The sequence below is a fragment of the Nyctibius grandis genome, chromosome 2 (assembly GCF_013368605.1).
Source record: "Nyctibius grandis isolate bNycGra1 chromosome 2, bNycGra1.pri, whole genome shotgun sequence".
Lineage (NCBI taxonomy): Eukaryota > Metazoa > Chordata > Aves > Nyctibiiformes > Nyctibiidae > Nyctibius > Nyctibius grandis.
The window spans coordinates 48,726,280-48,737,858 of NC_090659.1; the positions used below are offsets into that span (position 1 = coordinate 48,726,280).

An 11,579-nucleotide genomic window follows, 5' to 3' on the forward strand; every position below is an offset into this window, starting at 1 on the left:
AAGCTATTTAGCATACAGGCATATCCTAAGCAGAAGTTTTCCTCCCACTACTTGATCACCTACCCAACACCATATTCCAAAACAAGAACTACCTGTAAATTTAAAACACGGCTTGAAAAACAATTTGTAACACACTCGGGAAGAATTTGCTATTTGCAATAAATGCTCCTGGTCAGTTGTTTTGCTTTGCACAGCCTGGTAAGCGGAGTATCACTCGCCCTTTGGAGGATCCCAGGCATCCCAGCACCTACTCACCCACCGCACAGCACTAACCCTTGGAAGCTGTTGGACTTGCTGTGCATCAAACCACTTGTGCAGGTGTGAAACTGCTCTCTAGGACACGCGCGAGAGCCTGAGCCTTTCACCTGCAAAGGCTACCACACAGTCAGGAACTTTTAGCAGGTATGACAGACCCTCAGAAAACACTCAAGCAAGAATTTTTTAGAGTGAAGGGGGGAAAAAAGGAAAAAGAAAAGAAGGGGGCGAGGGCAAAGCCCTGGACCGTCGATTAGTGAAATAATACATAATTCCCTTAGGACCATGTGACAAGCATATTCATTTTAGCAACCAGTCAGGCATGTGTATAAACCTGTTTTTTAACATATCCCTACAGCTCTAATTAAAACACAAGGAGGCATTAACGACACGATATGCTATGTTCAGCATTCAATTCAATAGCAAGAAACACAGCTCTGTAATCTAATGCTGTAACAGGTGTACTTTAAAGAAGGAAAGCACTACAAAGTTTTCTAACAAAGTTTAACAAGCTACGGCAAGCATCCAGTATTTAATCCAGGAGAAAGTTATAACAAATAGCATCAGCAGTCATGAGCTTATACTCCCACCTTCTCCTGCTCCTCTGAACCGGGCAACTTAACTGCCAGGGAGCCTCCGCAGCCGTGCTCGCAGCTCAGCGTCTCTTCCACTTCTGTAAATCCAAGTAAAGCTTGTATTATAGCTCTACGAATGCAGGAGCTATCGTTAGGCCCAAGACCACACGTCCCAGACTGCTCTAATCCCCAAATTCTTGGTCTCCTACACACTGCAATAAGATCTTAAATGCTGGAAAAGTCCAGATGCCATCTAGAGAAGGGTGACTTGGAAGTAAATAAATACGAAAGAGCGAACAGCCCAGGGAAACAGGGAGGTGGTTAGTAATTACACAGACGTGGAAAGGCAGAGCCAGCAACGTGTGGGCCTGACATCTCTCCACAGAAGTCAACACCCAGGCTGTCACATTACACTTCTAAAACTTCTTTGCCAGATGCCATCTTATAGCTGAAATAAGTTGAAGTATCAATAAAAATAGTATCTATAAACACACTTTTTAGGGGTTCTGAACATCAGATGTGCAGTTGTAGCTAGAACACAGTATAAAGAAAAGGCATTTAAAAGTGACAGTGTAATTGATCACTTAATGTGCATAAATATAAAAGAAATCACCTCTCCCCCTCTTTTTATTTTAAATAGCAGCATTAAGTTAAAATCAGCTGTGTGCTAAAATGCACAATTTCATCTAGTTATCTCACTTTTCAGAGGTGCCATCAAGCCCTACAGATCTTGGGCATCTCCCACTCCCACCTGACCCAGCCTACGCCAGCACAAAACCTGCCAGGGCCCTGACATAACATTTTACACATCAGCTCTTCAAGATGCAAATAGCATCTGTTGGCTTCCATTACATAAATATCCCAGATAAGAGCTATTATTAACTTGTTAGTTTCCATTTTAAGTAAAGTATGTCAAAATTGCATTTAAGTCTCCAATTACATGAAGCCTCAAGTGTTATAAACACTACAAATCTTCAGAAAAGAGAAACACCACACGATTTCAGAGGAAGGGTTCCCCACTAAAGAAATTCGAAAGCACTCAAGTACCCTTAGCTGTAGCTCCCGCAAAAAACTGTGGGAGTGGGGAGAGATCAAGCTGGCACAATCAAACGGCACGTTTTGGCCAAGTCCGTTTCTGTCTATAATGCAAGAAGTGACCAGTCAAAAAGCAATACCACCATTGATCTAGACAAAATGGCAAGTTTTTGGTTATAAAATGCACCGAGAAAATGACACCCACGCTTGACAAAATATTAACTTTTAAATTTCAGTTGAATACAATATTCTTTGTTATTAAATTGCCCTGTATTTTCTAAAGAGTGAGCATAACGCTACACTATCAAACCTATTCAGGTAGGAGCCCCCAAAACCACATACCAACTTCTAAAGGAGACTTCTAGGGACTCGAGGAGAAAGACACACCACAGGAACAGAGGTTTATGTAAGAGTTTCATCCATGGATCATGAAAGACGCACTACGAAAATGGGTACATGTTCCTACTCCGTATATATCCCAGGCCTTGTTGAGCTAACTGAAAATGTACAGACACCACGCTATACTCCTTACCCTCTAGGGCATGATGGTCAGAAATTAATTTCAAAGATTGAAATAAGGTACCTAAATAGACCATGGGGAACATCATAGGGGTATCGAACTGAAACTCGAGGCAGCTCATACAGGGTTTAACTTCACTTCTCACCAGAAGGTCTTACAAATCCAGCTGTCTTCACCATGGCCTCGGACACCTGCCATGACGGCAGCCCAGAGTTCAGGTCACCAGTCAGGACACCCCACAGGCCAGCTGCAGCAAGCTCTTCAGGGTAAACATCTTACAGCACTCAGCACGTGGTAGCTACTTCAGCGACCATACACACACGCGCTTGTCTATGTGTACATATACAAAGCTGTACAGGTAAAAGTAACACTCAGTTGTAGCCAGCAGCCTTTGTAAATTCTCTTCCATAAGTGAACTACCCAGCTTTACAAAAACTGTGTGTATTTTAAAAACCAAAACAAAAAGCCCACAACAATCTCAGGTATCCCAATAAATCCCAGACACAAACTTCCTGATTTTCTGCCACAGACAAGAAGTCCACAGAACCACAGAGAAGGAGAAAGCTGGGTTTATTCTAACACTACACTGAGATCCTCTAGCCCAGACTTTTACATTCGCAACAGATTTTCATGATTTTAATGAGATCCCAAATGAACGTGCATCCTTGCCAATAAACGTCACTGCATATGTTCCTGCATCAGCTCTCTAGCAAATCTTTGCAGGTACCTGCTACACGTACATAACACAAATAAAACAAACCAAAAAAACCCCACAGTTGTGCTGACTGACCCAACTCAGGGGAATTTTTTCTTCTGGGGAAGGGAGGGAGGCCTGTTCTGTAAAAGGAACTTAGAAAGAGGAAACATCAAATGAAGGACAGGTAATAGAAACAGCTCTCATTATTTTTTATTACTTTTACTGCATACAAAGCCCAACTTTTGCAGAAGAGAGCTATCTTCTGCTCCTCTCTGGCATTAAAAACAGAGCATGTCATGTCTAGTCTGGAAAGAGGTCAGAAGTTCAGTTAAAAAAAAAACAAAAAAAAACCACCACGAAACTTTGGATCCTAAAAGAACTAACTTACTTTTAATTTGAAAAGATGCTTTCTTAAGTAAAGCGACTTCAAATTGCATATTCTCCCTTCAGTAAGTGCAGGTGAAGGCTTTTCTGATGTCCTGCTAAGGAACTCTGCAGCAGGCTTGATATGTTAACGTGCTTCATCCAGGTCACCCTTTCCTCCCTAAACCCATCCGGCTCTTGCATTTTCAGGTGAGCTCTAACCATCACTAAGACAGGGTCTTGCTTTGCAGAGATTAGCAGGTGTGCTCGAGATGCTCTACAGAACAGCCCACAACAAGCACCAACATGACGTAAAAAGCTGGCTGCAGATAAAACATTTCGCATGCACCAAGACAAAATACGGTTCTCTTAATCTTTCAGTTTTAGTGCAAAGGCTCTTTTATGTTAACAGAGAGGCACGACAGCTTTCAAGTTTCTAGTATATTTTAATCACAGGATTTCTAATCACAACTGGATGCTGTCTCCAGCATCCCCTTCTCTTGAACATGAAAAAAAATATGGCTTTAAAGTACAGCGCTAATTTAGTGATATTTTAATTAAAGTATGTAGCCATTCATTAAAACAATTTGTGAATAGCTGAACTCTTCAAATAACTATAAATGTTTTTCATAGAAGAACTGTAGTTAAAAAAAAAAAGAAAAAAGCAGCATTTATTCTTCCCATTAAGATGTATTTTAAGACACCTTGTACCCAACTCTCCCATTAATCGCCACATTAATTGCAAGTGCTACTTTGCTCCATCCCCGGCCGCCATCCGTCCGTAAAACGAAGCCATACCTTTGGAGAAAGATAAGCAACATTAAAGCAAACACCGTGCGAGGGAGGAAGGTTTCATCTGGAGAAGCGGAGTCGGGACCACCCCGTGCCTACCCCTACAAGCACGGGGGGCACCGGGGCACTGGCCTCGCTCGCTGCCCGGGATAAAACTCACCTCGGCGGCGCGGCGGGCCGGGCCGGGCCGGGCAGGCGGAAGGGCTGCGCTAGCGCTTCATTGTCAAACTCAGTTCTAGCAAGTTCCTCGACATACTCGCAGAGCGGTGCTCGGCAGCGGACAAGTGCTCGGCAGCGGACAAGCACTCGGCTGTCTGCCTGTCTGTCTGCCCGGCTGTCCGCCCGCCCGCCGCCCCGCCCAGCCGCGCTGCGCAGGGCCCCGCCGGCTCGGGGACCGGCGGCTCGCCGCCTCTCCGGGCTGCAGCGAACAAAAGGGCGCTTCGCCGGGAACCGCCGCCGCCGCCCAGCCCCTGCCCAGGCCCCGCCGGCCCCCGCGGGCACAGCCCGGCGAGCGCGGGGGCGGAGCGGCGGCCCGACTCCGGCAGGGCGGGGGAACCGCCGCAACTTTTCCCTCCGGACGCGGCCGGGACCGCAGCGTCCACGCCGGACGGGCAGCCCTCCGCGGAGCCCGGGGGTCGCTGCCCGCCCGGCACAGCACGGCCCGGCCGCCACCCCCGGCCCGGCTCCGCGCCCGCCCCGCGCCCCACGTACCCGCAGGACCCGCCGCCTCCACCCGCTCGCCCCTGCTTCCTCCTCCACCTCCTCCTCCTCCTCCTGCCCGGCCTTGGCGCCAAACGCCGCCGCCGCCTCCCGCCCGCCGCAGGCCCGGCGCCTCCCCCGCGCAGAGGCCCGGCGCGGCAGCCCCGGCGGCCCGGCGCCCGCCCCCCGCCCCGCCTCCCTGCGGGCAGCCCGGGCCGCGCTCACCTCCCGCCGCCGGCACGGCACGGCCCGGCCCGGCGTGCCGCCGCCTCCTCCCCTGCTCGCCGGCGTGGGCGGCCGTCAGGGCTGGCGCTGGCGCTCCCGCCGCCGCGGCGGCTGCTGCTCCTGCTGCGGCTGCTGCTGGTGCCGTCCCGCGCCGGCGCGCATCGCCTCCGCCCGCCCGCCCGGGCCCGTGGCCGGCGGCGGCTCCCGCCCTGCGTGCCGGCTGCTCGGCGCGCCCGCAGCCAGGCCCCGGCCCCGCGCCCGCCCCACTCCTCCTCCTCCGGCGGCGGTGGCCGCACAAGAGCCCTATTGTATTATTGACACTGCTGGGCTCCAGGCCCCGCCTCTTCCCCTTCCCTTTCCCTCCCTGCCCGCGCCGCGCCGGGCCGGGCCGGGCCTGTCTTCCTGCCAGCTGCGCCGGCGAGCGGGCGGGAAAGGGCGTGAGGGGAAGGCCTCGGCCCCGGGCCCTCAGGCGGGCGTCAGGGCTGAGGGGAGCGAACTGTGCCCGGAACCGGGTGAGAGGCGGGAGGTGGCTTCTCCGTTCAAGGTGCCCAGAGCAGATGAAAAGCGAGTGGCAGCGCCCAGCCCGCGTTCCCAAAGCCACCGGCTACCGAGACTCAAGGTTGGGCTGGGCGACTGGCAGCAAGAGAAGAGGTGGCCGGGCCGCCTGCCTTCCAGCAGCTTCCAAGAGCACCACGCGCCCATCCCTGCCACGTCCAGCACTGAATTGAGAGCATTTTACACAAGTGGCACAACTTGTAAAATGGTAAGCATAAAGCCTACCTTAGGGCAGCTTTTAGCCAGCTATTGGCGTTAATCGTTTGGCCCATGACAGCGTTCCCCATCAAAACAACATTTGATAGAGAGCACAGTAGGCAGCATCAGTTAGAATAAAGGAAACAACAGCAAAAATCTGCCAAACCTCCACCATTATTAGGCCCTGCACACATTTCCCATACTGCTATTACCAAGCATCACTTGGCATCAAACACACTGCCAGTTTTCCTTTTGCCTTCCTTACCAGAAGAACTGCTGCAAAGAGATTTATCTGGAGAAAACCCTTCGGCTGCTGCAGCCCCTTTTTCTCTGCGCACACAGTAACTGAGGCATGTAAAGGCTACGGAAACTCAGCAGAGAAGGAAATCGAACCTGGGGTCTCAAATCTGGGATACAGCCCTTCTCTCCAGGCCAGGCACAGGGAAGAAACAGCAAGAATGTAACAACAAGGAGTACAAAGGAAAAGGAATGAAGAGATGAGGAGCAAGCCAGGCAGGGATAGTTTGGCATGCCTGAGCTGCAGTTCTACAGTGTTTCCAGACAGCAGCCAAAAGATGAGGTGAAACATCGTTAAGAAAGGAGGCCCTGTTTCAAGCCAAATGGTCCACCTAGCTCCACAACTTCCCGCCTGCTCTACCAAGTCACGGGCCCCCTGCATTGACTTCCTCCTGGCCCAGCTGGGCATCCACAGTAAGATACTTCCCCAAGTACTCTGCAAGCCTCCAACTACTTCTTACTCAGATTCCCCAAGCAGGATGTGGCATGTGGCATGTAACCCTCAACAGATCACTTCTCCAAGTACTTGTCCAAGTCAGCTTTCACTGAATCCATGTAGGCTTCTGACTGTAAATCACTGCTGTCAAGGACTTCCATGGATCTACTACCTGCTGCAAAAAAAAAAAAATACAACCTTTTTTCTTTTGAATAGCTGGTTAATATTCCTGCGTGTAATACAAAGTGTAGCTTTCTACAAATGCAGTTAGACCGCAACCAAACAGCAATTCTGACACGTATGACTTCCTTCACGCACCAGTGATCACCTCGTTTTCTGTCTGTTCATTAATATGTACTTGCCAGGAAAACACTCTGAGTAGCTTCAGAAAACCACAACATCAAGTAAAATACCAAGAACGTGCCCCACCACCACATGCAGAATCCTCTGTATCAAACTGGGCGGTCCAGGCAGCAGGGCAGGCAATACTGATTTTTAGACAAGAGATTTGAAGACCAAAATGAGGAGAATTCAGAGTGATAAAACCAAGTCCGTGTGCTATAGAAAAAGACCTGTTTTCTAGTCATAAAAGGAATTTACAGTCCAATTGAGTTAAACTAAACAGAAACCATTTTCAAGTACCAATATCTTCATTCAGATTTTTAAGAAAATTTCTATTTTTTGTATGCTCATGAAACCTGCTTAGTAGAATATATATATATATAGTGTTTAAAGTATCCATCGTTCTGAAGGACAATGAAGAACGTATATTCCATCAGTGAAGGAAACATTCCTATGAGAAGTTTCCTGCCAGATTACTTTATATATGAATGACTTCTTCAGGAGCAGATGCAGCCCAACCCAGGAAAGGTGTTGCACAGCTATCTTCATTTCCCATGCCCGGGATCACACACACCCCCCCTGCACTGGTTGTCACGTGTCAGGAGAAGACAACATCCAAACTTCTAGTTCTACGATAAATCCACAGCTGTACATGGTGGGCTCAGGGCCAAAAGATAGGTGACATGGGAAAACCTGTGGCAGAAAGTCTGTGAGGCTACTAATTTCAATAAATGCTTTTATGTGCAAATAAATTTTTCATTGTCTCATCCTGTGTAACTTCTAGCAGACTATTTACCATTTGACAAGAATTTACATAGAATTGCATTTACATTCGCTAAGCATTTCTATAGGAACACCAAGAAAGATGAATAAAGAGGAAGCAGATTGTACACTGTTGTTCTTTTTAAAGACATATGCAACACAGTTACCACATTTTCTTGAAAAAGGATGAACTACAGATGCTCTTACGCACCTAGAGAATATGAGGAATTTACAAAGCCAGATGTTAACATGTTGATAAAATATAGCACAAACACAAAGTCTTCCCCAGGGAGGAATGCTCTGGAAACTAGAAGTACAAGAGATACGGTCAGGATAAAATACTGTATATATGTATACCATACTCAAGTTGAACCAAGTCATTATCCAGCTGTACAAAGGCTACTCGTAGTATATTAGGGTATTAAGAAAGTTACACTGAAGTAATGTTTAACATCTGAGAAGTAGGGTCACACAGAGTTTAACATGGACCGGAGCCACAAAAGAAGCATCTCTAATTGAAATACCTGAAGTATTTCAGTGAATTTTAACAGAAAAGTATTTTTTCTACAAAACCTGCTCTCTCTGATCAGATGCCAAAGAAGTAAAAGACAACAAACACACCATAGTATCAAGGAGGAGCAGTGGGGGAAAGTAAGAATTAGAAAGGCCTGGGAGGTTAATTCACACTCCTTAACTCCAAGTCTTTACAGCATTCCCTGCCTGCACGTAGAAGGCTCCACGGGCAGCGATTTTAGTTGACTCTGATAAGAAAAGAAATACAGATACCAAAGCCTGGTATACCACCTTTCTTTGAAATGCATAGACACTGCATAAAATTTGCTTCATCGGTAGATCAGATACCATTGATGAAACCTTGATACAACGTCCTCAAAACCAGAGCAAGCGTTGTCAGCTGCTGGCGAGAGATAGAACAGCTTAACTCCCTTATTTTCTTTTCACAATGAATGAAATTATTGAAGTGTTACCATAAAGCACAAACACCCACCTGCAAACGAGAGCACTAATTACCGCCATGGAGTAACTTTCATTCTTCTGCAGAAAAAAATGCAAAGCAGAATCTCATCTAAGGATGGCTAGCTGTCTTTAAACCCTCTCGTGACTAAAAATGTTTCTGATACTCACTATTAGAAATAAAAGCAAAGAGCACTCAGAGCTTCAAAAGATTGTCTTTACCTATAACACTGAATTCAATCCTTTAGCACCTCTTGGGGCAGCTATCAAAAGATGCCCTCAGGTCATAGCACAGCCCTTCCATTTAATCTCCAGAACTCTTTAAAAAAAAAAAAAAAGCCCCTGAAGTGGTTTCTATGGAGGGACTTCAGAAATGGAGGGGAAGGTGTTCTCTTGTAAAAAGACCAGCACATTCAGACCAAAAAAAAAAGTACTTCCACAATAATGAAGCATTTACTCTCTTCAGAGCAAAATGTGTCAGCTTCACTTCCCAGGATCTGACAGGTTCAAAGTTTTGTGCTTAGGGAGATCTTCAATTTATCTTTCTCCTTCTAAGACAGTAACACAGAATGGAAAGGACTGCCAGCAGCTCTCAAAACCTATCAGTATTATGGCTCTGTACCTTAGATGCATGCAAGTACGTACCTAACAAAAAAGAATCAAAGAATACATTGTATGCTTGTATTAGTGAGGAAACAAATTGTGTATCATGCCTAAAAGAGTTGGAAAGTTAGCTGCCGTATGTGCAATTTGGGGGGAATCATCTCCCCTACAGCAGTCAGCATCCATGTAAGTAGGGGGAAGTAAGGCTGCTGCTCCCTTCAGTGCTCAGAAATCACAAGTCAACCGCCTCTCCACCCTTCCCCACCCCCCCAAAAAGTTTGTTTCAATGTTTTTATTTTTGAGACACACAAGTGTAATGGCTCAAACAGCAAAAAAACTTTTCAAGTTTTCCTCACTATGATAGGGACAGGAGGCACCTAAAAATGAAAGTGGAGATTCTCACATGACTCCATGAACTCCATCACCACAATACTTGTGATATAATGAAGTTGGAAAAGCAGAGAGATACATACCACTGTCATCCAGACACGGAGTCCTTTGAGCTCCCAGTACCGCAGAGGTGCCTAGCCTTAAATTTAGCCTCATCCTTTGGGTAGAAACTGTAATAGCACACTGCTTTTAGCCTTTGCAGTTTGGAAACGTCAGACAAGTGCTCATTCAAACACTGTTCAAGAGCCTCTTAACCTCACCGTAATTTCCTATCTATCAACTTTACCTGATGCTTTTAAGGACAAACTTTCTACAGCGGTTTTAACAGAAGGATGTGAGGGAAATACACATGTATTTGGAAGATCTCATTAGACCCTTGACAACACTGGCAATTTTACAGCCTTCTGCAACTGGAAAGAGGATGACTTGTACTTGACAGATGCTGGTCACATTGCTTAATACATTCTGGGAAGGTACTCAAGATACTCTAGACATGAAATTGTACATAGCTGGGGATTATCACTAAATGCATAAAAAAATAAAGGAATGTGCAGTTGCACATTTTTCTTTGTGTACTCAGAAAATATCACAGCTTTTTTTAAAAGCTTCTCTCACTTCCCCTCCTTTTCTTCTGTCTTACTCAGAGCCAGTTATGACTACATATGCATCAGGAAGACTGCATGACCACAAACATTACCAGCAACAGTCTTAGGGCAATCAGGCATTCTGAAGAGGTGAAAGCAGTAAAAAGCATTCTTCTACCAAACTGGGCACCAAGGCATTCATATGTCTGGCCTGTTAACACACTGTGACTCCCAACCATTCAGTGAAGCCTCCTGTACATCCTGCTTTTACCAGGTTTGATGCTTGTCAAATTTTCCCATATGTAGACGGTTGTGTTGAGAGACAGAGCTCAGACTAGACAGCTTTAAGAAAAACTTCCAGACTGGCAATACAGCAAGTTATTATTTTTCAGAAATTGTTATCCTCAGCAAATTGCTATAGCTCATACTGCGAGCTCTGCAATGTCCAGGGAACAGGTCAGCCTTCCAACATACACTGCGGCAAGAATGCACTGCTACAGCACACAACTTAACGAAGTGCTACAGCCTGCTTGCACCATCCCTCTCAAATCCATGCATGCTAGAGACAGTACTTACGATCAGCACTTATTCATAGCTTTTAATACTGTTGGACTAGAATTTAGATGTTTTAGATGAGGTTTAAACAAGCCTTGGAAGAGCCTGTTCCTGCCGACCTCCAAAGACCTATGTCACCCTTTTGGATTCAGAAGGCTTACTCATTAATGCAAAAAAGAAATGGGACAAAGGTCCAAAGGAGTCAACAAGGAACTTGACAGCAAGAAACGTAGAGTTTAGGAACTACTCAGGCAGGCACCTGGGCTGCTACTAGGTCTTAGAAGATTCATTTCACAGCGGCTTTTATTAAATCTTTAGGAAAAAAAGCCTGGGGAACTGACACCATCTAGAAGATATTCTCAGCAATGCTGATTTAAATATGCACAGAAAGCTAAATGCTGTATGAATAATGACTATTAGATATGACAAAAGAAAGTGGGTAACTGAGCAACTGGGGCACAGATACAAAGCTTCTGCATGACAGTATTTGAGGATATGATTGGTAAAAATTGTGAAAATTTAAGGACAGCTTTACTATGACTTAGATGCTACGTAAAAAAGATTACTAGGCAACTCAGATCCAATTAGGGTACAAGATATTTTTTTTATTTTTTTTTTTTTACACTGTAAAATTGTACAATAACAGCTAAGTGTAAACCAAAAGCTTTGATTCTTTAAAGCTTCACAATTTAACTCAATATATTAAAAATAAAATTACATTGAT

At 46.0% G+C, this 11,579-nt stretch overlaps 1 protein-coding gene across 1 annotated transcript in view; it reads right to left on the minus strand.

Annotated features, from left to right (window-relative positions):
- Positions 1 to 5,210, minus strand: part of JADE3 (jade family PHD finger 3) — a 70,426-nt gene extending 65,216 nt beyond the window's left edge. Inside the window, exon 1 of the mRNA XM_068421191.1 lies at positions 5,162 to 5,210. The gene's annotated coding sequence lies outside the window, so the exon portion shown is untranslated. The remainder of the gene's footprint in view (positions 1 to 5,161) is intronic.
- Positions 5,211 to 11,579: the final 6,369 nt, after the last annotated feature.